Source organism: Heterocephalus glaber, unplaced genomic scaffold (assembly GCF_053883595.1).
Source record: "Heterocephalus glaber isolate CG9 unplaced genomic scaffold, H.glaber_assembly_v1.0 deba00001442, whole genome shotgun sequence".
NCBI classification, from domain to species: domain Eukaryota; kingdom Metazoa; phylum Chordata; class Mammalia; order Rodentia; family Bathyergidae; genus Heterocephalus; species Heterocephalus glaber.
Window position 1 is genome coordinate 5,436,665 of NW_028258296.1, and position 25,228 is coordinate 5,461,892.

The 25,228-nt window shown below is 52.1% G+C and overlaps 1 protein-coding gene across 3 annotated transcripts in view; it reads right to left on the bottom strand.

Moving 5' to 3' along the window:
• The window catches only part of Gng12 (G protein subunit gamma 12), a 69,573-nt gene extending 44,968 nt beyond the window's left edge, over positions 1–24,605 (bottom strand). For 2 of the 3 annotated variants that reach the window (XM_013070967.3, XM_087212897.1), the window contains exon 1: positions 24,488–24,605. The gene's annotated coding sequence lies outside the window, so the exon portion shown is untranslated. Of the gene's footprint in view, positions 1–21,996; positions 22,939–24,487 lie in introns of those variants that run through there. The other variant, XM_087212896.1, reaches the window with a different exon arrangement.
• Positions 24,606–25,228: the final 623 nt, after the last annotated feature.

The following is a 25,228-nucleotide window of genomic DNA, read 5'->3' on the forward strand; positions in this document are numbered from 1 at the left end:
AAGCCTCTGGAATTTACCCACATTCCTGCCGGCCGGAGCTGCCATCTAGTTCTGCTACCCTGCAGGCAGAGGTGTATTTCTGGGGCTTCTGCCCCCGTTTATGCGCCACTGGGGAGGACCCGGGAAAGGCTTTGCAGTTGGACGGTGCTGGGGAAACAGATGGCCAGCGCCTGGACAATTCCTCTTTCAGCTTCAGCTCCTCGAGTGCAAAACGCCTTTTGCACAGAGCTGGTGCAGAGATGGAAATGCCATTGCTTCTTTCGTTCACTTTCAATTCTAAATATTTTGATGCGTGTTTCTACACATACTCCGAGTGCTTCACTTTGAAAAGCCATGATTGATTAAATTGCTTAAGGAGGGATAGTTAGGCTGAGGCAGTCTCGGTGACGATGAGCAGTAACACTGCCATCTTCCGGGTTGCCCCTCTCAGCTCTTTCCCTTGTTTCTCTAGCTTCCTTGAATTCTAACAGTAGAATTAATAGTTTTTCCCCTCAAAGGGATTTTTACTAAAATACAGTAATACCATCAACAAAATAATGCCTAGTTCTCAAGATCTTGATATTTTCTACATAGGATGGCCTCGGGAATGCTGTTTAATTTTGTATTTCTAAGATGACTGTGAGGATGGTCGCTTTTCATGTTTATTTGTTAATGGTTTGTCACCTGGAGAAATAATGTGCATTTATTTTGCTCCTTCACATCCCAGGGCTTGGTATTTTCCTTATGGCTCTGATGGCTTTATGCTTCATGGCCACCAGCAGTAAATCTGCTTTGCTATGAATATATTCCGCAAACCTCCAAGGTTGAAGGAAGCCGAGTCTTATGTGGCATCTGGTGACTAAAGCCCAGTCGGTGTGCTCTGTTTAAGCCTCACCAGCAATGACCTTGCCTGTTGGCAAATGCTTGGCTCCGGTGGTTTCTCAGAGTGGATTTGAATCCACTTGGCCCTCACGGCAAGGCTGCGTGGACTTTAGCGCAGGACAGGTTATTTACCACTCAGGCCCGGTTCTGCAGGACTCCCCATTGGAAGCTTTTACACGCAGAGAACGCAGCGTGCGCTGTGCTGGAGGGGCTCGGGCAGTGTCTGGTTTCATGAATTCCTTGAAACGATGGATTATAGCAGGAGGGAAAAATAATTTAAATATCCCAGACTTAAGTTTTGCTTTACTATCATTTTTTGTTTTTTGAGACCAGGTCTCGCTATGTAGTCCAGGCTGGCTTTGGACTCCTGGGAATCCTCCTGCCTCAGCCTCCCAAGTGCTGGGATCACAGGCATCCACCACCACTCCTGGCTATTATTGCCTTTTTACATGGCACGAATATCACATCTTCTCCCCAGGACCTCTCATCCTCTGGCTCAGGGAAACCAGCCTCTCCCTGAACTTCTGCGGATGGCCTGTTCCACCTTTCTCCCGGGCGCCTCAGACTCGCTGCTTTTCTGTGCTGGGCAGTGGGACCCAGCGCATCTCACCAAGCTGTGTGTGTGGGGGACTCCGCTGCCGAGTCTCTCAGACTCCGACAGTTACAGCCCGGGCTATAGATGGCACAGCGCGGCCGGGAGGAGATGGGGCCCCTGCAAGACTCCCGCGCCTGGCGAGCAGAGGGCCGCAGGACACCGCGTGACCAGAAGGGCTGTGATGTCTGACCTCCCACACCGGGTGCTGCTGGGCCTGTGTCTGCACCTCTGACCCGAGCCACGTCCGAGACCCAGCATGCCCACGGGGACCAAGTCTGGGCCAGCACTGGGGGAGAAACTCATAAAAATCCGGAACATCTGCTTCCTAACATCAGGAAACCACAGCAAGCCAGGAAGGGTAGCGAGGGAGGAAGAAAAACGACACAGATGGAACTATGAAGTGAGAGTGTCCGAGATTCACCACCCACGGGGAGCCTGTGTCCCCAGCTCCAGGACCAGACCTGGAGACTCGGAAGCCTTGCTACCCAGCAGGCAGCAGTCGGGCAAAACTTTCTCCTTTCTGCTAATGGAGCAGGTGTCTGCCCTGGGAAGCCAGGTCACCCTGATCCATGTGGCATATTCTTCCCACTTTTAGTTGGGGAGCTCCACACCCCAGGAACCCTGTGTGGGTCTACACAAGCCAAGGTGGGTGGCTGGTCGCCGGGCTCAGAGTTTGCAAAGTGTTCAAAGCGGGCAACAGGACATGTGACGCAGGACCGTGTTGAGAACTGGTGCCGAGTTCCATGTGGTCTGTGGGCTGCACCCAGGGCTCACCTGGGCCTTGGGCGCTGGGATCACCGGCACAGCGTGGGGCTTCTCCTGGACTCTAATGCTCTTGGGGGTGACACTGGCTCAGGGCCTCGTCTATCTGCCATGCTAAAGTAAAAGAACGAAACACTTTGACCTTCAGGAAAGCGCCCTGAGCCAGTAAAGCGCTCCAACGTTAACTGTGTTGCCCTCATTAACTGAGAGCCTGCCAACCACCTTCAGCTTTAGCCTTTGATGCTGAAAATCTTCCTAAAAAATCTACTTAACTACTGAATGGGAAACATCTTCATGTATCTTTGTTAACTAGTTTTCGTTGTTGTTGCTGTTTTGTCGTATTGGGGAGGGGTCTCACTATGGAGCCCAGGAGACCTGGAACTCACAGTGATCCTCCTGCCTCAGCCTCCTGAGTGCTGGGCTCACAGGCGTGTGGCACCACCCCTGGCTGCTGACACACTTTTGTTAGTTCTTAGTGAAAAAGTTCTTTCAACGTCAGCCATGGTTGGCTAGAGCTATTTAAGAAAAACCCACAGCTGCTGAAGAATACAGGGCTGTCTTTTTACTCGCCTCAGAAAATGAAAGAGAACTGAAAGGCGCAGCAGCGTATAGCGGGACTGGCGCAGTCTGGGTCGCTGGGTGCAGCCCACGTGGCTCGGGCCTCCGATCGCACCCCCTTCCTGCGCCAGACCGGAGACAAAGTCACCCCAAAGATGCGGCTTCTGCCGGCCCCAGGGCGCAGTAGGGAAACCCTGGCAGGGACACAGAAACCAAGGGCTGTCCCTCAGACAGCGAGGCTCTGACGCCCTGAACGTCTGCACCACGGCCGCTGGCACACAGCTGGGCACTGAGAATTGGTTTTGATGTCATTGAAAAGCCAATCTAAGGCCAGGTGGGGTGGGGCACGCCTATGCTCCCAGCACTCAGGAGGCTGAGGCAGGAGGGTCGCCATGAGTTCGAGGCCAGCCTGAGCTACATGGTGAGTTCAAGGCTGGTCTGAACTATGTGGTAAGACCCTGTCTCAAAAAAACAAAAACAAAATGAAACACAACACCAAGCTAAAGAGTAGGGAAGACAGAGTTTCGAAGGCTTTGTTCATCTTCTCCTGTATCAAGAGACACACAGCTGGGAGCGAGACCCTGTGTCAAAAAAACCAAAACCCAACACCTCCCTCAAAGAACTGGTCCTTCACTGGACACACCATAGGTTTGATTATTTCCGAAAAGCTCTCGGCATGTGTATTCATAGATCTAATCGTCTAACCGAAATGCCCAGGGGGCTCAGGAAGGGAGCGGAACATCATCCAGACATGTGCTCGGGACTTAGGGTCTGCCTGGCCCGTGCAAGGCCCTGGGTTTGATTCCCATCGCTGCAAAAAGCAATAATAGTAGCAATAGTGGGGCCGGGGATTTAGCTCAGTGGTTCTGCCGCCTGCCTCGCAAACACAAGGTCCTGAGTTTGATCCCCGGTACCAAAAAAAAGAAAGAAAGAAAGAAAGAAACAATAGTAGCGATAATGATAAGAATAAATAAATGAAAGAAAAATCCAGTGGCTATTTACCTTCTGGGGCCACAGCTATCTTTCATTCAGGGAGCACATCCCCCCGTTCCAGACCAGTTGTGGACGGTGTCAGTCTTTCTTCATCTTCTTTTTTTTTAGTTTTTTGAGAGAGAGTCTCGCTACGAAGCCCAGGCTGGCCTTGAACACACAGTGATCCTCCTGCCTCAGCCTCCTGAGGGATGTGCTGGGACTATAGGGGAGCCCCCAGCATGCTGTTCTGAACAGCACCCCACCCTTCTGGTGCTTTCTCCCGTCTACTGAGTTACTGAGTTACAGTCCCCCCATCCCATCCCTGGGGTGTAAACTCCACAAGAAAAGGACCTTGTGTCTCTCGAGGGACCCCAGTCCTCAGGCAAAGCTGACACAGATGAGGCATTCAGTTAAAATAAAATCCTTTTTGTTACTCAGTGAATGCATGTTCTTAACTGGCCAGAGATATTTTGTTGAATTTGATTTTCTGTTGTTTGAATTATGAAAATAAATACTTCCTTCTCCCCACGAGAACCATGAAGTGATAGGTGGTTTTGGGCCACACAAGCTTCCCCTTTCCGACCTGTGCCTTCGCTCTCTGATCTCCCAGGGGCGGGTGAGCCTCAGTGTCGACGGCTGAGTCCAATGTCTTCACCCCACGCGCCCACCCTGAAGTTTACTAAGCTTCTAGTACATTCTGTTGTCTTCCACTTCATCTGAAAGCTTTACATCTTTGTTTTCCTTCAAAAGAAAGGCTCCTGATATCAAACCCAGAAAGAGCCAGCATGCCTTACTGTGGCAGTTTCTTTTGGTGATTTCTGTGTTTTTGTTTTGTTTTGTTGAGAGAGGATCTCACTACATAGCCAAGGCTGGCCTCAAGCTTTTGATGATCCTCCTGTCTCAGCCTCCGGAGTGCTGGGATTTCAGACATGTGCCACCATGCTCCTCAGGAGTCCCTGAGAAGGAGACCCAGGAAAGGAGTGCCATCCCCTTCCTTAAGACGGAACTTTTCTGCAGATCCCATAAAGGAGACTTTGGAGATCTCCCCCAGACAAGATATTCTTCAATCTCGCCATGTCATTGCGGCACTTGGTGACCCAGCGACTCCTTATATCCGGCGGCTGCTGGGTGGATCCTGCTCGCCACGACCTGGTGCCCTGGATGATGACACAGCCCCACACGTCTCTGCCGATGCCAAAGACCAAGGCGCTGGCGGCCAGCTCCACCCTAATGTAACGAGTCACTGTCACTCCGCAGACGATGGCAGGAGCCCCCATTGGAAGGTGCTCAATGACTGCTGGCCAAGCTCTCTGTGTGCCGGGCCATGTGCACGACGACGGGTCTGTAACCAAGAGGCCCTGGGACACCTGGGGAAAAGGTGAGCCGACAGCCGTTTGTCAGTGCAGGGTGCATTTGACTGTCCTTCCAAGACGGTCAGGGACACAGGCAAAGGGCGATGGAGCCCATGATTAGGTGCAGCCAGGCCAGCAGGGAGAAGGTGGCCCGACACCATCGTGGAAATGCGCACAGGAAATAGAGGAGCCTGGACCCCTGAGAACACGTCTTCCAAGAACAGAAAAAGGCAGAACTGAATAAGCTAGCGGACAGCAGCTTCTCCATCTCCCGCTTCACCTCCACTGCTGTGCATTGCCCTGCTGGGAATTCCCAGGCGGGCGCGGGCTCCGGGCTGAACACATGGCACGCTCTGACAAACCGCTTCTTGTCACCCTCGACCGAAATGATGCCCGCTTCTCCGTGGGCCCGGTGTTCACAGCGCTCTTTGCGTCTGGATGCCACGGCGTGGAGCTCTGAGCATGGCAGCCTGAGCCACGGCTCCCACACCGTGGATTCGGTGACCCTACTCCTTGCTAAGACTGGCACCCTCGGATGCCTGCCACCCAGGGCCTGCGTCCCCACGCCTTTCCTTCTGTTAATTCTAGCTTGCTCAGGAATTTCAGAATGCGGGTGTAGCACCCTCAGATGACACCAGCCTGGGTGCCATCTCTGGCATTGCCCACAGTGGGATCCCCATTGGCGTCCCGTCCTGCACAATACTCCGCAGGCCAGAGTCTGTGACACCAGCAGGCACACAATAAACATGTCTGCTGGTTATTCTGTTCACACAGCTCTCTCGTCCACACTACAGAGGAGATCATTTTCAGCACATTACAGACAGGTGCGGAGAGATACAGTCCATGGCTCATAAGCATTTTGCTAAGGCCAAGGGACATGGGCTGCTCAGCTTCCTGTTTCAGCTCCCTGCAATTCAATCCCCGGCTGGCCATCACTTGGAAAATCACGCGCTCATGAGTTAAAAATTAACACACGAATGCTCACATTCGTCAGAGTTAGGTGCTGGGATTATTCTTCTGCTCATGCCTCCCCTGCCCTAGCACAAGGGGTCCTTGAGAAGCAGGGCTCCAGCCCTGTCCTGCCATGGGGAGGTGGCACTGTTCCAGCAGGTGGCCTCGGGGACCACACGAGACCTCACAGGGCTGGCAGCCCTGGCACTGACTAAGTGAGCAGCACCGAACCATGAACTTAACCCACGAACAGACCAAGTGCTGAGTGAGCACCCCTGGCACAAGTGTAAACTCCTCCTCCGAAATGGAACCTGAAGGAGCCCAGCTCAGGGTCCACGGTTCACAGGAAAGGGCTCTGAGCGAGGCAAAGTCCCTGGAAGACCTTCCTCAGCTGTGCAGGCTTGTCCCCTCTGGCTCACGGGGCACTTGGATGCTTCTGAGTCCACCCCTGCCTCGGAAGCTGGAGCCTTTCTCGCCCTGGACGGGATCCTGTCACCTGATAGGTGTCGTGGCTGCAGTGTGGTGGGTGGACCAAGGGCACAGACAGGGAGGAGCCCTCAGAGAAGCAGCACCCAGGGACGGATGGCATGGGGATGTGGAGAGGGACCAGGTTGGGACCTGCAGCGGGCGTCGTCACAGGGCCGGTGGGGCCGCCAGCCAGATGAGATTTCACTTTAGGGACTCTAAAAACTCCTAGCTTTTAGCATGGCTAGTGGCCCTCCGAAGCTCAGCCCTACTCAGCATAAAGCTGGTGGCGCACACCTGTGATCCCAGCACTCAGGAGGCTGAGGCAGGAGAATCACCGTGAGTTCGAGGCCAGCCTGGGCTACACAGTGAGCTCAAGGCCGGCATGAATGACACAGTGAGATTCTGTCTCAAAAAAGCATAACAAACAAACAAAAAAAAGAAAAGAAAAGAAAAGAAAATCTTATTCTCTGACATTTATCTTGTCGGGGAGAAAAGTCTATGTTGTGCATGTTACCTGGAATGTTCTCTAACTTCTCTCCCTACGTGGTGATCAGGAAAAAGGACAAGAAGCACATTTCCGCAGGGAAGAGGTGCGACAGGGAGGGGAGCAGAGGCGGGCGGGGCACAGGGCTGGTGCTGGCGCCTGAGCTCCCCGCTTCTCCCTCCAGCACCTGGGAGGCTTCCCTCCTGGGCAGGCGCTCTGGGAGCGGTGACCCACGCACCATGGGGACGGGACACAGCCCCGCCCGGCCGGGCTGGGCAGAGGAGCAGGCCCGGCCTGGAAGCACAGCGGTGCCTTTCCTCCGTCCCTGTCCACTGGGAGCCCCGCGCCCCTCGTCTGGGACCCCGAGACCTGGAGACCAGGAGAGGACAGGTGCTTCCAGCAAGGGCAGGAAAAGAACCACCTCCAAACACAAGGAAGCCCTGGCCTGCACAGGGCGGGCCCGAGGGAGATCTGCCCTCGAGAGGAGATAGCCACTCCAGCCCTGGTACTGGTCCCACCCAAGGGCAGGGAAATGCCCAGGAGCCCTGACCAAGCCCACGGCCCACAGCCCAGTCACCAATCACTGATCGCAGCACTGTGGGAAGCGCCCTCCGGCCCTCACCACCGCGTCCCGCAAGGTCTGTTTACCACGGTCCTCACCAGCCCCTGTGTCACGTCTGCCAGTCAGAAATTACAAGGTGTGCGGAAAGACAGAGCACCCTTAAAGAGACTGAACGAGCATCCGGGCCAGCAGGAATGTTGGAGTTGTCAGGCCAGAGGTTTAAAAGAACTGAGATTACCGTGCTAATGCTTTGATGGGAAAAGGAGAAACCTATTAGACCAGACAGGCAATAAGCAGAGCTACAGAAACGCTGAGAAAGAATTTAAAAGAACAAACGAGAAACGTCCTTGCTGGGGCCAAACACAGATGATGAAGGAACCACTGAACTTGAGAGGAGTCACAATAGAAACAGCCAAGTCTGAAAAGAAAGAGAAAAATGATGAGGAGGAGGTGCTCAGAAGGGACTCTCCAAGAGCCCCGTGACAGCTACAAGTGGGGTGACACGCGTGTGTGGGATTGGAAAGGGACGAAGCACCCTGGAGAGCCAGGACCGAGACCCTGGCGACATCTGACCCCAGTCAGGGTCAGGAGGCAGGTGATGCTCAAAGCCAACAACAACAACAACAAACTATATCTGTGTGGAGGGTACTCCAACCTCAGAAAGTCAAAGGAAATAATTTTGAAAGGCAGGAGCAGAAAAACAAAAGCCCTGATGTGGAGAGGACCAGAGATAAAATCACACTGATATCCCGGAACCCACATAAGCAACAGAGTGGTGAGATACAACATGTTGAGAGGCAAAACTCACCATGCCACAAGTGTGTAGCTTGCAAAATTATCCCTCCAAAGTGAAAGAAAATTAAGACTCTCAGATAAAGAGAATCCAGGGAATCTGTTGCTAGCACATCTGTCTTGCAAGAAGTGTTAAGAGAAATTCTTTGGAGAGAATGAAAATTATAAAGGTCGGAAACTCAGATCTATGTGTAGAAAGAGCAGCAGAAAGAAGTAAGTGAAGGGAGAAGGTAAACTCTCACCTTTCTTATTAATGGACAAACGGGATGGTTTGTTCACAGTAACAGTTTTCAATTATGCACATTTATGTGCATGCACATTTACACATGCACGTCTGCCCGCATAAGTGAAGGGACTGAAACACCAGACAGGAACTGTGGGAGCAATTGGGGCTATTTTGTTATTCGAGGTGGCTTCAATACTTGCAAAGAGATAATTTGGAAGTGACTTGGGTGTGTTATTAAGTATATATGGCAAACTCTATGGGAACCACTTCACAAAAGTGTTAAAAAGTGTAATTGATATGCTAAGGATGTGGAAAAATGGAACTCTATAAAATTCTGGTATCTAACCACAAAAGGAAGAGAAAGTATGATAAAAATAGGAACAAAGAACAAGGCCAACAGAAAACGGCAGGAAATGTGGTAGACGTTAATCCAAGCCTGTCCCGGCCCTGAGATCGACAAGGAGCCGAAATTCCCTGCACCTGTGACTTCACAGCCGTCCCAAGGTCTCGGAGGTCACACTGGTGTCCGTGGTGACGCGGTCCAAACAGACCACTGCACTGCCGGACACGCCATGCGCAGCTTGGTGATGCCAAGTGGCTGCGTGGACCACACTGTGGCTTTTGCTGGGAAGTAGCCCACAGCCCTGCTTACAGACGTGTGCATGTAACTGTCCACGGCCTCAGGGGGCAGCTGCGTGTTCCCTCCCTGGGCACCGGCAGCGGGGGCTGATGTGGCAGTGGAGCAGACGGCAGTAAGCACAGACCCGGCCCTGTGTACGCCAGGCTAATGGGTGCGTCTCTCTCTGTTTTAACAACAACGAAAAACGTTTTAAGAGTAAAATAAAACAAAAAAGAAAAATTTCAGAAGAGAAAAAAAAGGTTATAAAACACAGATATCATGTATGTGTTCTTGTCCGATATATCTTTTTTTATGTATCTTATGTTTTAAGCTATTACTAAAAGTCAAACTTAAAAAAAAGAAAAAGTTTAGGGCTGCACTGCGGGTGGCCGGGCAGATGCACTGCTTTCACCTTCCCGCGCATTTCTGCTGCTGCTTTCCCAGCCGAGCTGCATCAGAAGTGCTCACACCCCCGGGCGGCAATTGCCCGCAGGGACCCGCTGTCCACGCTGTGGCCCAGGAACAGTGGGCGTCACCCTGCTCCCCCGGTGTGGGGTGGCCACACGCCACGGGGTCTCCTGAGCACAGCCTGAGACCTCGCCCAGCGACGCCTTCCCAGAATGCACCTCGGTTGTCACACAAGTCCTGGCTGTTTTAATCACCTTCAATGGCAATGGTTTAAATACAACAGTTGAAGGACAAACACTGTCCGAACGGATTCAAAAACAAGATCTGACCAAATGTGGTTTATGAGAAACCCACGCTCACCATGGACAGAGGTTAAAAGTCAAGGGAAGGAGAGCGACACTTCAGGCCAAAACCAACCAAGAGAAAGCGGGAATAACTACATTACATTGGTTTCAGGCAGAGCAGACTTCAGAGCAAAGAAAATTATGAGACAGAGCGAGGGGCATATGTAGCAATAAAGCAGTACAGTTTTCTAAGAAATGTAGCAATCCTATACACGAGGCATAAAAGGGCTGCACTGTGAGCAGAAGTAAGATGAATCCACTTCTGTCGCTGGGCTCCAACCGCTGGGCTCAGACCTGGGCAGAAGCAGCAGACAGAACCCAGCAGCCTCAGGGCTGCACAGAGTGACAACACAGCCCCCTTCACCTGCAACCACACACTCCCTTCCGCTCACGGGGGGACAGCTGTGACGGCACATGACACACAAAGGGGACAGACAGAGATCATACAGTGCCTGTTCTGAGCACGGGGCAACTAAGTTAGACACCCATAACAGGAAGACAACTGGAAAATCTTAAAGTAGTCAGAGGTTACACCACACACTTCTACACATACACACACACACACACACACACACACACACACACGGACCAAGAAAGAAATTTCAAGGGAAATTTTTAAACATTTTGAAATAAATAAAAAGAAAATGCTACTTCTCCAAATGTGTGGGATGCAGAAAAAGCAATATCTAGAGGGAAATCTATAGTATTGAATGCATACCTCAGAAGAAAAGCAAGATCTAGAACAATAAACCTCTACCTTAAGATAGCAAAAAAAGGGGCCTGGGATTTAGCTCAGTGGTTTCGCCGCCTGCTGCACAAGCGCAAGGATTCCAGTTCAATCTCCGGTACCGAAAAAAAAAAAAAAATTGTTTTAAATAAACTGTCCTTTGGACCACAAAAAAAAAAAAAAAGATAGCACAAAAAAGTCAAATAGAATTCAAATTAAATAGCAGGGGGAAAAAATCACAGCAGAAATCAGAAAAATTGTACAGAAGAAATCAAGAGTGAAAAATGAATAAAACTGAAACAGTTTCTTTGAAAAAATCAGTAAAATTGATGCCTCTGGTCAGATTATCCAAAAAGAGGGGTACAAATGATTAATATTAGAAATGAAAGAGAGAGCATTATTATAATATTCTTTGAATATCAAGAGGATAATAAGGAATATTACGCTTACAGACTTGATGACCTAGAAGAAATGGATCAGTTGCATGGATGACAGGATCTGCTAAAATTCATCAAACAAACAACCCATCCAATAGGCCTGTCTCTAGTAGCGAAATTCAATCAATACTGATAACTAACTGTCCACAACAGGAAGTATCAGGGTCAGGTCAGTTCACTGGTCAATCCCTCCAAATGTGTAAAGGAGAAATTACACCAATTCTCTAGAATCTCTTTCAGAAGACAGAAGCAGAGAGAGTGTTTCCTAACTCATTCTACAAGGCTAACATTACACTAAGATTGAAACCAGACAGGTGACACAATTGGAAAACTTCAGCGTTGTATCTCAGGATCAGAGATGCAAAAGTCTTCAATAAAACATTAGTGAAGCAAATCTAATTATGTTTAAAAAGAATACTACACTGTGACTTATCTCTGATAAGCAAGGCTGGTCCAACGTTTTCAAATCAATTCGTGTAATCGATCAAAAACCAGGTGTGGTGGCTCAGCCTCTAGTCTCCGTACTCAGGAGGCTGAGGTGAGAAGACAACAAATTTGAGGCCGGCCTGGGCCACACAGTGAGTGTAAACCCAGCTGGAACTACACAGCAAGACCCTGTCTCAAACAACAATAGCAATAAAAGCAATCCATCATATCAACAAGCCAAACAGAAAAAAATCACACAATCATATCATAGATGCAGAAAAGGCATTTGGAAAAATCCAACACTCACTCATGATGAAAAAAAAAAACTCTCAGAAAAGTAGAAGGAAACTTCCTTGAGTTAATAAAGAACATCTACAGAAACCCCACAGCTAACACCAGATTTAAAGGTGAGTAACTTGAAGCTACCTGCTAAGAAGAGGAAAAGGCTAGGATCCCCTCTCTGCACATTTCTTTTCAACGTTATTCCAGAAGTCCTGGCTAATGCAATTACGACAAGGAAATACAAAATATATAAAAGAGAAAGAAGAAGAAATTAAACTCTTTTGTGCACAATGACATCATCACCTATGCATAAAATCTGCAAAAAACGCTCTTAGAATTAATAAGCAATTATAACAAAGTTGCAGGGTCCAAAGTGAATAAGCACCAGTCAACTGTTTTCCTATATACCAGCAACGAACAAGTAGAATTTGAAATTAAAAACACTACCATTTACCTTAGCACCCTGCAAAAAATGAGGTATAAACTTCACCCTATGAATGTGAACTGCATGGGGGATCCCGGGCATGGTGCAGCGTCCCTGAAGTGGGTGGAAGGGAGTCAAGCAGGATCCTCAGCCCTGCTCACGCTGGTCGATTTCCTGTGCTCAGGGACCCGTCCAGGTGGGATGCACACGGTCACCCTGCACAGAGGCAGCGACAGTGACAAAGGCGGGGGTCAGAACCACGGGGAGCCCTGACGCAGGCCCATGTGCTGGTGCTGTCAGAGGAAGGTGCTGTCCGCACCCACACTGTCCCCTTTGGCGGTGACAGCCCAGGCCTGTGGCCCCGACACTGCACACCCCAGATCCGACTACCTCTGCTAGGGTCGTCATCAAATTGGATGAAGAGAACAGTGCGCCTGGGCCTCAGTCTTCGCTAGGGGACATCACGGCCAGGCCCTAATTAAATAGCCTGCTCCTAACTACTCAGGGCTCTAACATAAGAATCTCTCCGAGCAGCTCTGCAGTCCAGGCTGGCCTCAAACCAGCAGCCATCCTCCTGCCTCAGGCTCCCAATGCTGGGATTACAGCGTGCGTCCCGATGCCTGGCGGAACAGATTCATCCTGGAAGAACGCACAGAAGGCTGGGTTGAGGCGATTTTAGCATCCTCCTCCCCCATGATCTCCATCGGCTCCTCCGATTAGGTTAATTAAGCCTCAATCAATTAAAAAGACAGTAAAATAAATAAACAAATACAAGAAAAAAAGACAGTGGCGCCGTTACTGAGCCTACGAGGCAGCAACAGGGCACAGGTGCACGAGGTGCCCTAACCCAGAGGAAGCTGCAAGGTCACCTCTGTGTTCCCAGAGGACAGGAGGCTCTGGGAGGTCAGGGACCCCGTCCAGGGTCACGGGAGCAGCAAGTGACAGGGGCGACATTAGGACGATGCTTTTCAGGACAACTTCCTGAAACTATCCATGAACGATAAGACAGCAAGTCTTTCAAGGGGCTAGGAACGCATGCCAAGTGCTGCGAGTTTTCTTAGTCTGAGGAGGACAAATGGAGGAGTCCAGTGGGGAAAAGGTTTGAATTCTGGCTCTGTTCCCCAGAAGCTGTGTGGCTTTGAGCAAATTCACGAACCTCTCTGAATTGTAGTTTTCCCCTCTGTAAAATAAATAAATTAAGCCAGGTGTGTGGTGCATGCCTATCATCCTGGCACTCAGGAGGCTGTGGCAGGAAGATCCCCCGGAGTTCAAGGTCAGTCTGGGCTACATAGTGAATTTAAAGCCAGGCTGAATAGTGAGAACTTGTCTCAAAATAAATAAATAAATGAATTATGGCGTCTTTAGTGGGTTGTGATACCTGGTCAAGAACAGGCACACAAAAGAAGTCACTTTTCTGGCTCATAAACCAAGTTGTAAAAAGTTACTTCTGAAAATTAACCTGCACTCTTGAATTTGTTTTTTGTTTTTATCAGGTTTGTGGCCATACAAGTTCCAGAGGCTGTCAGCTCTCAAAGGAGAATGGGGAAAAAATATGGGGATTACAAATTCAATCCAAACAAAACCTTTCTTTAAAAAAACCACTATTTGTATCTATCTGTCCAAACAGAGCCACAGGGTGTTTCTAAGAACATGGGTGTTTCAGGGTACCTGCCTCAGAATCTGTCCTTTACTGAACCCAGATAAAAATAGAGTTAGTGTTCACCACAAAGGCCGATTCGTGTCAAAATCCAAGACGCTATGCCTGTCCCCAGAGCAACAGTCGGCCATCAGGCTCCCAGTGCGAAGGTGGCCCCATCCCTGAAGGAAACACTGCGGGCTTGGACACACGCCCGGCCCAGCCCCAGGCACCTGTGCCCGCGTCCCCACGTGCGGGGCTCACTCCGAGGGAGGGCGCGGCGTCAGGCAGGTGGTGGGGCCCCCAGGACAAGGACAGCTGTGTGAGCGAGGGCTCCAGACCCAGCAGGAGGAGGAGAGCGGGCCAGAACCCCAGGGCCTGCTGCGGGCCTGCCCCCGCCACACGGGCCAAGAAGAGGACTCGGCGGGGGCACAGCCTCGCTGCCCGGGCATGCGCCCCGCGTCCCAGCTCAGAGTCACCCAGGTGATGGAGCTGCTGCCCCGTTCACCTCTGCCTGCCGTGAGGACATGGCTGGCCGACTTCCGCTGAGAGCCCTTGGCTTTGCTTTTACAAGAAGCAGTGGAAAGAGCAGAAGGAGGAGGAGGAAGGGGAGGAAGAAGAGGAGAAAAGGAACAGAAAAAGGAGGAAGGGGAGGAAAAGGAAGAGAAGGAAGAGGAGGAGGGGAGGGGGGAGGGAGGGGAGGAGCAGAGAGAGGCCGCGAATTCACCCCCACGCAGCAGTGGGTGGTCAGGTCCTGTGCACACGCGCCCTCGCCCTGCCTGCTGATAAAGATGCGCCCAGCCTGGTGACTGGCACAGGGCACCTGCCCCTGCCCTGCACTGACTCACAGGATGTCCACACCACCCTGCCCGCAGCTCCCGGTGGCCCTGCCCGGGTGTGACCATAAATACCTGTGGGCAGAGGGAGCAGACAGGGCAGGGGAGCAGGGTGTGCCCTGGGCTGCCCGGGCCCGCCCCACCCACTTGGCCATGCAGGGACAGCTGGCTGGTGTCCACACAGCCCTGGTGACCGGGCCAGGCAGCAGAAAGCAGAACTCCAGGCCTGTGCTTCCCATCCTAGCTCTGCCACCTGCTGGGCCCAGGATCCTGGGCAGAGGCAGACACCAGCTTCACTGAGCCTCAGTTTCCCCTTCAGTGTGATGACGTTACTGTGTGACCAGACTCCTCCTGAGAATGCGAAGCTCCAAAGTAAGGCTACTTTAATTCCATCCCAATTCCCTGCACACTGTGAGTCCCTGGTGCCCTGCACCCTCCCGTCATTGGCAATAGAAAGATGACAAAATGCCACTGAATTCAGGGGACAACACATCCTAGCCATGTCCAGCCTGAGGCCCACTGTTTATTGTTTTTTTTTTCCTGACTTAAGCAGAATTGTCTCGGGCCAAATTGGATGAAATTTTAGTGAATGTATATAAGAAACACAATTTTACTTATTTTTCTTGTTTTGTTTTGTTTGAGACAAGGTCTTGCTACCTTGTCCAGGCCAGCCTTGAACTATGAAGCCCAGGCTAACCTGGAACTCACAGTGATCCTCCTGCCTCAGCCTCCCGAGGGCTGGGATCACAGGCGTGTGCCCCTCCCCCTGGCTTCGGGTTGTTTGTGAACTGCGACGGCATCAAGGGGAGCCGATTCACTGTCAGACTCCAAGTCTGTTACTGTTGCATGGTGACATTTCTGTCCTGTAGCTGGTGGCATGTTCGATGTGTTGGAACACAGGGCTACTGTGTCTGGTTTGTAAGCAGAGGGAAGGTCTAAGGGGCAGGTGACCTCCTGCAAATGTGGGCTGTAAACCCTCTGCATTACGAGTCCCCAAGGCTGGGTGTCCACTGCCGAGGGCCGGGGCACAGCCGACACACACGCGACACACAGGGGGGTCCGCCCACGGGTCCCTAATGAGGGGACCTCAGGCCCGCCAGACACAGCAGTGTCATTCACCCAGCACGGATTGGACACCCAAAGGTGCCAGACCATGGTGCTCAGTGTCCCCATGGGGCCTGAGGGGGCGGAACAATGAGACACCACAGTGGGGGGCTTCACTGCAGCCACACAGCAGGGGCTGCTAAAGGAAGCCCAGCCCACAAACTCCACCAAAGCAGGGACCTGAGGCTGCCTGGGGAGCTGGATGAGGCCAGGCCTGCCCACCGCGTATGGGAACTCGGAGAAGGAGAATTTGTTCCTGCCCTTCTTTTACTTTGCTTTGTTTTTGTTTTGGCTTTTGTGTGTATGTGAAGATGGGAGTCAGTTTGATATAGGACTGACTGCCTCTGAAGAACTTCCACAATCCAAAAAAACCACCACCATCTTTCCACCAAATCGTAATTTCTTTCTCTTTCGATGGAATTCAGTCTTGAAAAGGTGGAGGTGAACTCGATATTAAAATGATGTCCCAGGAACTGCCTACAGGGGGCACTTCACAGAAGCCAGGCGTGGCGGTGCAAGCCTGTAGTCCCAATACTCAGGAGGCTGAGGCAGGAAGATTGCCAGGAGTTCCAGACCAGCCTGGGCTACATAGCGAGTTCAAAGCTGGCTTGAGCTACATACAAGATCCTGCCTCCAAAAAACAAAACTAAACAAAGTAATAAAAACAACAAAAAGACAGATGCAACTCCAGGCCTACTCTCTCCCCAGAATGCAGAGTTCTGCCTGGCTTCTTCAGCCAGACTTTTACTTTTGTGTCCTCTTTCGCCTTGGAAACACAGCGGAGAGCTCTCGGGTGGCAACACTCAAGGGAGCACAGGGGGCTGAGGCAGGAAGTGAGCACAAGCTTCGCGCCTCTCACCTCCATGAAGATGTGGGGAAGAGGAAAACTCTGGAACGCTCCAGAGCCGTCTGCAGGAATGCACTGGAATTCTTAGTCGTCCTCCCTCTTGTTTTAGTTGAGGGGTGAGAAATCCTAGACTAGGAGATCATGGTTTTGGAGAAGCCCCAGTTTAATAATACCATTAGCAGAAAACTATTTATAATTCAGACATTAGCAACTGGCAGAAAACCTAACTTTCCACTTCTCTTGATTTGGCGCTGATGGTCTGGCCACCCACTGTATACTAGGCCCGAAAGAGGCATTGCATTCTTAAGTGAGCATAGATGCATTCAAGACATGTGCAGGGTCGGGTGTGCTGGTGCATGAGTGTCGTCCCAGCCCTCGGGAGGCTGAGGCAGGAGAATCCCTGTGAGTTCCAGGCTAGCCTAGGCTACACAGTGAGTCATAGGCCAACCTGAGCTACATAGAGAGAAAAAAGAGATTTACAAATGTCCTAACCTCCTCCTTGCTCATAATTAGAAAATTGAAACTACCCTACAGTGCCATTTCTCTCTGACCAGATTAGCCAAATGCAAAGGAGCCCACACGATGTTTGCTGGGGGGCTGCTGTGACTCAGCCCTTTGGGACTAGGGCACAGGGCCGAGGGCTCTACAACCGCACTCCAGGGGATCCAGGCTCAGGGGCACCGCACACAGGCAGGTGCTCTTCAACCTTGACTTCTCCTAGTACCACGTACAAGAGCAGAAGACAAAAGTCAGGCACGACCCCAAGATCCAGGGCCGGGCACAGGCCCCCTGGGCACCCACAGGAGGGAAAGCCACGCGTTCTTCAAAGAGAGAAGGGGCGCTGTGTGCGGACAGACAGGTCTCCCAGACAGCCTGCCATTTAGAAAGGCGCAGGACTGTGCCCAGTGTGTGTGGTGAATGTTTACATTTTAAAAAGTGCTTCGGTAAAACACACACTGCCACAAATCCCCTCAGAGTCCTCCCTTTTCACTTTGAACACACTCATCCCACCATTTTTGCCACTTTCTGCAGCAGCTCTGCAGTCCTCTTTCCTGAGTGATAAAAAATTCAGTGAGTGCTACTACCGAGTGCCGCCCAGCAGAAAGGCAGCTCGGAAAAACATGACTCTGTGTCCTCATCTACCTTATTCACCGGATGTGGCACCATGTGACTTCCGGCTCTTCCCCAAAGTCAAAATGACCGGGAAAGGTGAACATTTAGAATCCATTCAGGACACGGAGGCAGCCAGGACAGCGCAACTAGACACTCACAAAAGAGGGCTCCAGAGCGGCTGCAGGAAGTGGCCAGGACAGTGGGATGAGTGTGTTTGAAGCGAGGGGGAGGATATCGAGGGGATTCGGGGCAATGTAGCTTTTATTGTATTTTATTATTTTCTTTTGGTACCAGGGATCGAACTCAGGTCCTTGTGCTTGCGCAGCAGGAGGCGAAACCACTGAGCTAAATCCCCGGCCCTACTGTATTTTAAAAAGCTAAACATTCACTGTGTTTTTCTGTTACACCTCGTACCTCTATGGTGTGACAGATCTCCAGCTAATTTTAAAAAGCAAGGCACAGAACATACAGAACACCGTCTTTCATGAAAGAATGGAGAATCACACAAAATCCACACTTACTTGCTTGCATTTACAAACTGCCGCTCACAGATGGTGTGAAAAAGGTTTCCATGCCGGTGGGACGGGAACGAGATGTTCAGGGTTTCCCCTTTTACAAGAGGTTGTGAGATTCTGTGGGGACTAGGTAAATATATTCCCTACCTTCTTCTAAATGAAGAGGTTGTCTGGGTTATGAGGAACAGGAGAAGCGTAGAGGAGGCCAGGTGGGGCCTGGACCGGGCAGCGAATTCTCCCCGGGAAGCCGGAGAGCCTGGTCCAGAGGTCAGGGCGAGCCAGAGTGTGCGTAGCGACTCCCACCCTGTCGCAAGTGGTGGCTCCGAGCTCCTGACGTTTATCAGAGCCAGCAGGAAGAGGGGGAGGCCAAAGGTGGATGGATATCACCTCCCAGGCACTCATGCTCTGGATTCTCAGGGCCTGGGAGAGGCTGTGCCGCCACAGATGCTGTTCAGAGAGAGAACAGAGCTCGACCAAGGCAGCTCTTGAGAGATGGCCGAAAAGTTGGAATCGAAGACCGACCTGAGAAGGTGGGAATCGGCAGTTGCCTGCAGAAGGCTGTGCTGGCCGGGTTTAGACACAAAGCTCTGGCCTGCTCCGCGACAGCAGAGGCCGCGGTGGGGGTCAGATGGGGTCTCCGGCTGCACCCCCAGCAGGGCCAGCACAGGGGCTGACTAGCTCTTCTTAGCTTCCTGTGGTTGGGGACAGGCTCCTCGCTTTTGTCCGATGTCACTGCACAAGGGACCCTGCAGCCGCTGTTGCTTGCATCCCGTTCTGCAGAGGGGGCCACAGCCGGCCAATAGACACCTCGAGCCCCTCTGCACTCCCAGAAGCTCCTGCTGCCCTCTCCTCTGCATCAGACCGACTAGGTTAGGGCCGGGTTCTGAGCCTGCTGCGGGCAGGACTGAACACGCTCCTATGCAACTAGCAGTGAACTAACTGTGTTGCCAGCACCCTGGCGCTGCCTTTCCGGGCCCCTGAAGAATGAGGAACGGAAGAGAAAGACATCCAAGCGCAGGCTTGAGCTCAGGGAGACCACTGTAGCTGTGGCAAGACACCCTGTGCTTTTATGTCGGGTACAGAGCCTTGCAAGCCAACCTCGCCTCGAAGACAGAGGGATGTGGCCCTGCATGCCGGCAGGCTCAGGGGGTCCTACCCCAGGATGCACCTTTTATTTTCCAAGCAGATTTGAGCCCCCACCCCTCCTGTGTGCTCGAGTGCACTTGAGAAGTCTGCACTGCTGGTTAAGGCAGCCCGGAAGCAGTCACACTGCAATCCCTCTGTGTCGACAGCCAACCTCCACGACAAAGCCAGTCACGGCCTCACACAGCCACAGGAAGTCCTGCGGGCTCGAGGCAGCCCTGGCCTGGCCCTTGGGAAGGATGCAGCCCAATCCAGAGCACACCGACGCCCGGCCCGCTGGCCATGACGCCTTCCCATCTGCTGAGGTCCGGCTTGAATGCTGCAGGGTCTGACCTCCAGGGTGATGAATAAACTCCAAGCAGCTTTTAGATTCCAAGTCCCCTTTCAGTCCCAGACTTAGCTCACTCGAGACTTAATGTATTTCACCTTCAGTCTTCATTGCAAGAAAAGCCTCCTGCTTTTCTCTCCCCAAAATAGACAAAATCTGAGGTCCCTGCAAGCCTGGGACCCGAGTCAAAGAATTCCAGCAGGAGCTGAGGGCTGAGTGAGCAGGGTCAGGGAACCCGGCTAGGGGCCTCATGGGGAGCCTGGTGTGCTGTGAAGTCAAGGTGCCCCTCCGCGGGCTGCAGGATCTTGCGATTCTCTACACATGGCACAAGTGCAGGCGGGCCGAGCCCTCTGTCGGCTGCACTCCGGCGAGCCTCTGAGATCACCCCGATTCAGCTCACCCAGGCATCTCTCCTCTGCCCACCTCGCGGCTGGCAGCTCCAGCTCAAGACCCTGCCGGTGGGTGGGGAGGCATCCAGGGGACAGTCACCCCTTAGCCACCAATGAACCTGGAAAGCCAGGTGGTTCCAGGCCCCTGATCAACTCTGAGAGACCCAGGAAAAGTCTTCCTTGCTGCTGCTCATCCTCTCTGGGAGGAGAAAAGTCCGAAAGTCCCTGGTTTTACTGCATAGTAACCTTGTGAAATGCACCACCATTGGAAGAAGACAAAAACCTTTCTTGTTTCAGGACAGCAACCAGACACTCACAGCTAAGCACTTTTATGATACCCAATAAAACCTGACATAATAAACCAAACATTCATGTGACACCAGAAATGATTTTCAAGAGACTTGGCCGGAAGTGGAGTCACCAGCACTTGGGAGACACCTTCAGCCTAGCCCCATCCTCTGCCCTGGCTGCCAGCTACCTGCTCAGCACTCCCTTGTCCTTCCAAAGAGGGAAACTGGGGGCTCAGGTGCTCGGACAGCACAGGCTGGGCCTCCTCTGGGACTCAGGGATGGGAGGTGGGCATGGCAGGTCCCCGGGAGCCCTGGCCTGCGGCCCCTCCCTGGGTTCTCTTCTTGCCAGTGGGTCAGGCTCAGGCCCTTGTGAGGACAGCAAGCCTGAACCAAGGGGCTCAGAAAGGGCTGACAGGGCCCGGGCACCAGGCCCACCGCGGATTCCTGCCCTGCGGTGCAGGCCCCTCCTGCTGACCTCAGGGCTCCCAAGTCATCTCACTGGGAGCTCGGCCGACAAGCGCAGCCCACTCAGACCCGGGAGTGACGGCTGCCACAGTGTCGAGGTCGGGAGACTCAGCCCGTGGCGGGGTTTTCACATCTCTTACGGAGATCAACACATCTAGGAACTTTACGGTGTTTGCTCTGAACTTGAGGACTTTCAAGGGCATGAATGTGGTTTTTTTCCCCCAAACAACAACAAAATCCTTCCACAGAAAGCTAATAAGCTAGAATTGGCTTTGAGTATCTACTATGCAGGTGAATTGCTCAGTGTGAGGTGTGCAGGCTCACTGCAGTAAGAAAGGAGAGACCGGGGCCCATTAGTCCCACCACCCATTTGTCTGTATTTCCTTCTGGACTTTCTAAAATGCATTCAAAAATTGTAAGCTAATTATAATTGTAATAATGCCCTATAACTTCCACACTGCCTTCCTCCTATTTAATCTATAACTAGCTTCATGAATTACTGATTTTTTAAAAAGTTTTTAATAAGAAAGGAAAATGTAATTGAGATCTAGGAGAATTCATTTGTTGAATATATTAATATCGCAATCCATTCCACATTTCAAAGACACGGCGATGTTGCCTAATTATCGTATTCTCTTTGCAAGTGCTGTTTGGCAGGACTTCTTAAAATGACTGAGCCTTTTTAGATTTGGAGGAAATGTTACACTTTCACAGCCGTTTTCATGTTATAAAAATAGCGCCATGCTCATGATACAAGGTTTGGAAAGGTAATTTTATGTTGATGTTTGTTGAACACGGACTAGGGGCCATGTTCAGGAGCCCAGTTCCCCCCAGACTAACTCGTTTAATCCTCACTGCACCCAAAGGAGGTTCAGGGGGTGAAGTCACTTGTGCACAGTCTACACGCACAGAGCCATGCACCCGGGCTTTGTCATGATGCAGGGTTAGGAACATTGGTTCCTGGAGAGGAACCCACCAGTGACCTGCCCGATCTCCCCAGCCTCAGAGCACTCTGTCACAGGCGAGGAGCGCTTAATGAGAACTCTGTCCCCCGCACAGTCATGTTAAATCATTACCCACCTGGGCCGAGGTCCCTGCTGAACAATTAGAACAATCAGAAGCCACTTGTGGGGTAAGCTGGGATTCCGATAAGTGCGAATCTGTGTGCCTGGTGCTCACTGATGAGAGACAGGACAGAGAAAAAGAGAGAGAGAGAGAGAGAGAGAGAGAGAGAGAGATCAAGTGCTTGAAAGGGTTTAAGATGGAAGCATTTTTTAAATTGTGCAGATTTTAGCAATGAGTCCATGACGGATGAGTAGATTTCCCAAGTGAACTGCATGTCCACTCTGAGAAGTTGAGAAACACGGGGAAAACGCACCCTCGGCCCTGCAGCCTCCAGGGCTTATCTGGGGCCGGCCATCCAGAGGCCCAGCAAGTGGCAGATCCCCTGGACCACAGAGTTCACACTTTAATTAAAATCAGGCTGGGTGAAAGACAAATACTTCAGTTCCTGGTTTCACTTCCCACCCAAGACCAATAAACACAACCACTTGAAATAAAAGTTCTCTTTTACTCTGCAACTATACCTTCAGCACGAAAAGCAAAAATGACAAATCGTAATTGTTCATATGTGGTGGCAGAATATTACACACATTCACGTACGTACCACACATACATAAATCAAGCACTTTTTTTTTTAAATCTAAAGCTTCCCTCTCTCACATTTTCTGAAGGTTCAAGCTCTCATTTTGTAATTTACCCAATAGCCTGCTGATCGGGTAGCTGGATAACTAAACTGCCTAATAACTTTGGATATCTGCTATGGGTTAGATCCTTTCAAAAGTGCCCTTTGAAGACAGCATACCACACTTTCATCAAAACCCTAGGGCTAGATACCACTGTCACCACTAGTTTACAAATCAGACTGGAAGAGGTTAAGCAACGAATAGTACTTTTGCTGCCTGACACCCAAGTGCACAACCCAAACCACTGTACATCTGTTTCTCTTCCCAATTTAGGGCTCAGAAAAATTCACTTGACTTCCAACAACTTACTTTTCTAAGTCAGGCTAGAGCTGAAATAAAAACCAGGGTACACACCCACTCCGTGCAAGTCCAACCCGGTAAATGACATAATGCTAAATCTGCTTTGTTTTCCTGCTACAGAGAGATATTTAGCATAAAAAACAAAACTCGCTCGGTGGCAGCTAACCATTGGCTCAAGGTTTCCCACTCACAACCTGACGCACCACGGTGTACCCTGACAAGCGACAACACTAACTTGTTGGAGAGCTAGTTTTTCAAGTAAGATGGGAGGTTTCTACACAGAAAGTGCCTATACTAATTTCTGCAGCCTCGTGAAACCCAGATTCCCATTTTCATGTAACCCTGTACAAATCTAACTGCTGGGTCTGTTCTGAGTACATGACTCAACACTCAGACACTGAACTGTTAAGCAGTTTTTGGACTTAAAACCAGGACTTCTGAGAGCTGGTTATCTGACAAGCCAAGCAAAGGGCCTGGACATCGGATCTCACCTTCTCCTATCCTTTAATCTACAACGCTCAGTTAGTTTCAAAAATTATGTGCGGGAACCTCATGCTTGTTTACTGGAAAAAGGCCTTGCTAATATATACAATTCGGTTTTAAAAGCAAAAGAAAAGCTGGCTCCTAACTTGAAAGTGATTGTTTTGGCAGTAGTAGGATTCAATCCCGTCATCCCAGCGGCTGGCTTCCTGGTCCGGAGGGAGGGAGGGCGGTGCTGGGACCCGATCCTTCCCCCTAGGACCAGGGCGCTGCCTGCGCCTCACCAGCCAAGCCAGACAGGGCTCTGCGCAGACCCGGGCCAGCGACCGACAAGACCGAGATTCATTACAGGCAGTGCGTCCAGGCGAAGTCGCAGCCGCCCCAGGAAACATAAACTGGCCCAGAGACCGCAGGGGGAGGGGAGGGAAGACGGATGGGAGGAAGCGAATCATGTGAGGTCTGTCCAGCCCCACCAGGCTCGCAGTCCCTGGCTTCCACTTGGAGCAGCCATGAAAGCGCCGTGGCACGTGGGCGCCGGGGACCTCTCTTGCTTCCTCCCGGGGCAGCCACTTGTTTGTACTCAACCCCTACACCCGCACAGGGCGACCGCGGGGTGGCAGGCCTGGCAGGTCCTCGCCCTGAAGTTTCTCTCCCGCGCGAGCCGCACGAGAGCCAGGCTTCCTTCCCGAAAGTTAGGAATGGCTCGAGCCAAGTGTACACGACACCCACCCGAGGCAGGGACGCGCGAGGGTCCGCGGACGGTGGTGGTGACAGCGGTTTACAAATTCGCTTTGGTGGATGCGCCCGAGTTAAAATGGAAAAGGAGTAGCCCTGATCCTGGGAACGGATCCTGCGTGCGCCTCGACCTCCGCCTTCCCACCCGCGATCGCGGCCTCCTCGGGGGGCTCCGGACCCCTTCCCTGGGTTCTCCCGGGGACAGAGAGGGCGGGGAGGGGGCGTGGCGCGCGCGACGCGGGGGGCCCTGGGGACTTGGGGGACACGCGGGACCCCGGCGCTGGCTCCTCCTCCCATCCCCGCGCACTCGCCTGCGGGGTCGCTCTGTCGCCCGTCGCGGTGTCGCCGCTGCCTGGTCTCCGCGGGCACTGCCTCCCCGGATCCCGGTCCTCTGCTCCCGATCCGCCCCTCTGGCCCCGCCCCGCCCCCGCCCCTCCGCCCCTCCGGCCCCGCCCCCCAGGTGCGCGGCGTTCAAGGCCCCAGCGGCCCCGTCTTGTGTGCGGCCCCCTCTTGCGTGCAGCCCCGCCGCCGCGAGGCGCCCCATCAGGCCCCCTCCCAAGTCAGGCTCCGCTCCAGAAATTTCTGAGGAAAACGGTCGCTGTGCCTCTGAAAGCGCCTTGGGCCACAAGTGGCCCCGGGCCAGGCGACTGCAGTGAGTCCCCAGGGCACCTGCCCGCCAGGAGATCGGGGTTTCCAGCGCCCAGGACTTGGCCTACACCCAGGAATTAATTGGATTTGGTTGCTCTTTTCTGGATGGATTTGGGTTTGCGTTAGATAGAAGAGCAGCTTTTCCTTTCAGGCTTCATACTATTTATAAGTCATTCAACAAACTACATTGAGCAGCTGGGGCCAGCGTGGTGCTAAAGCTGATGGGGGGCGCCCAGGCCCACGGGGGGGTGGGGGGTTGCTCTGGAGAAACTCCAGAGAGAGCAAGAAAGTGGAAGGACAGGGATCTCAGTGGGGCACACTTCCGGGCTGTCCCCGGGTCTCCTTTCCGGCCTGAAAGCGCCCCTCGCCCGGTGCTGCTCCCTGGAACCGCTGCCCGGAGTCGA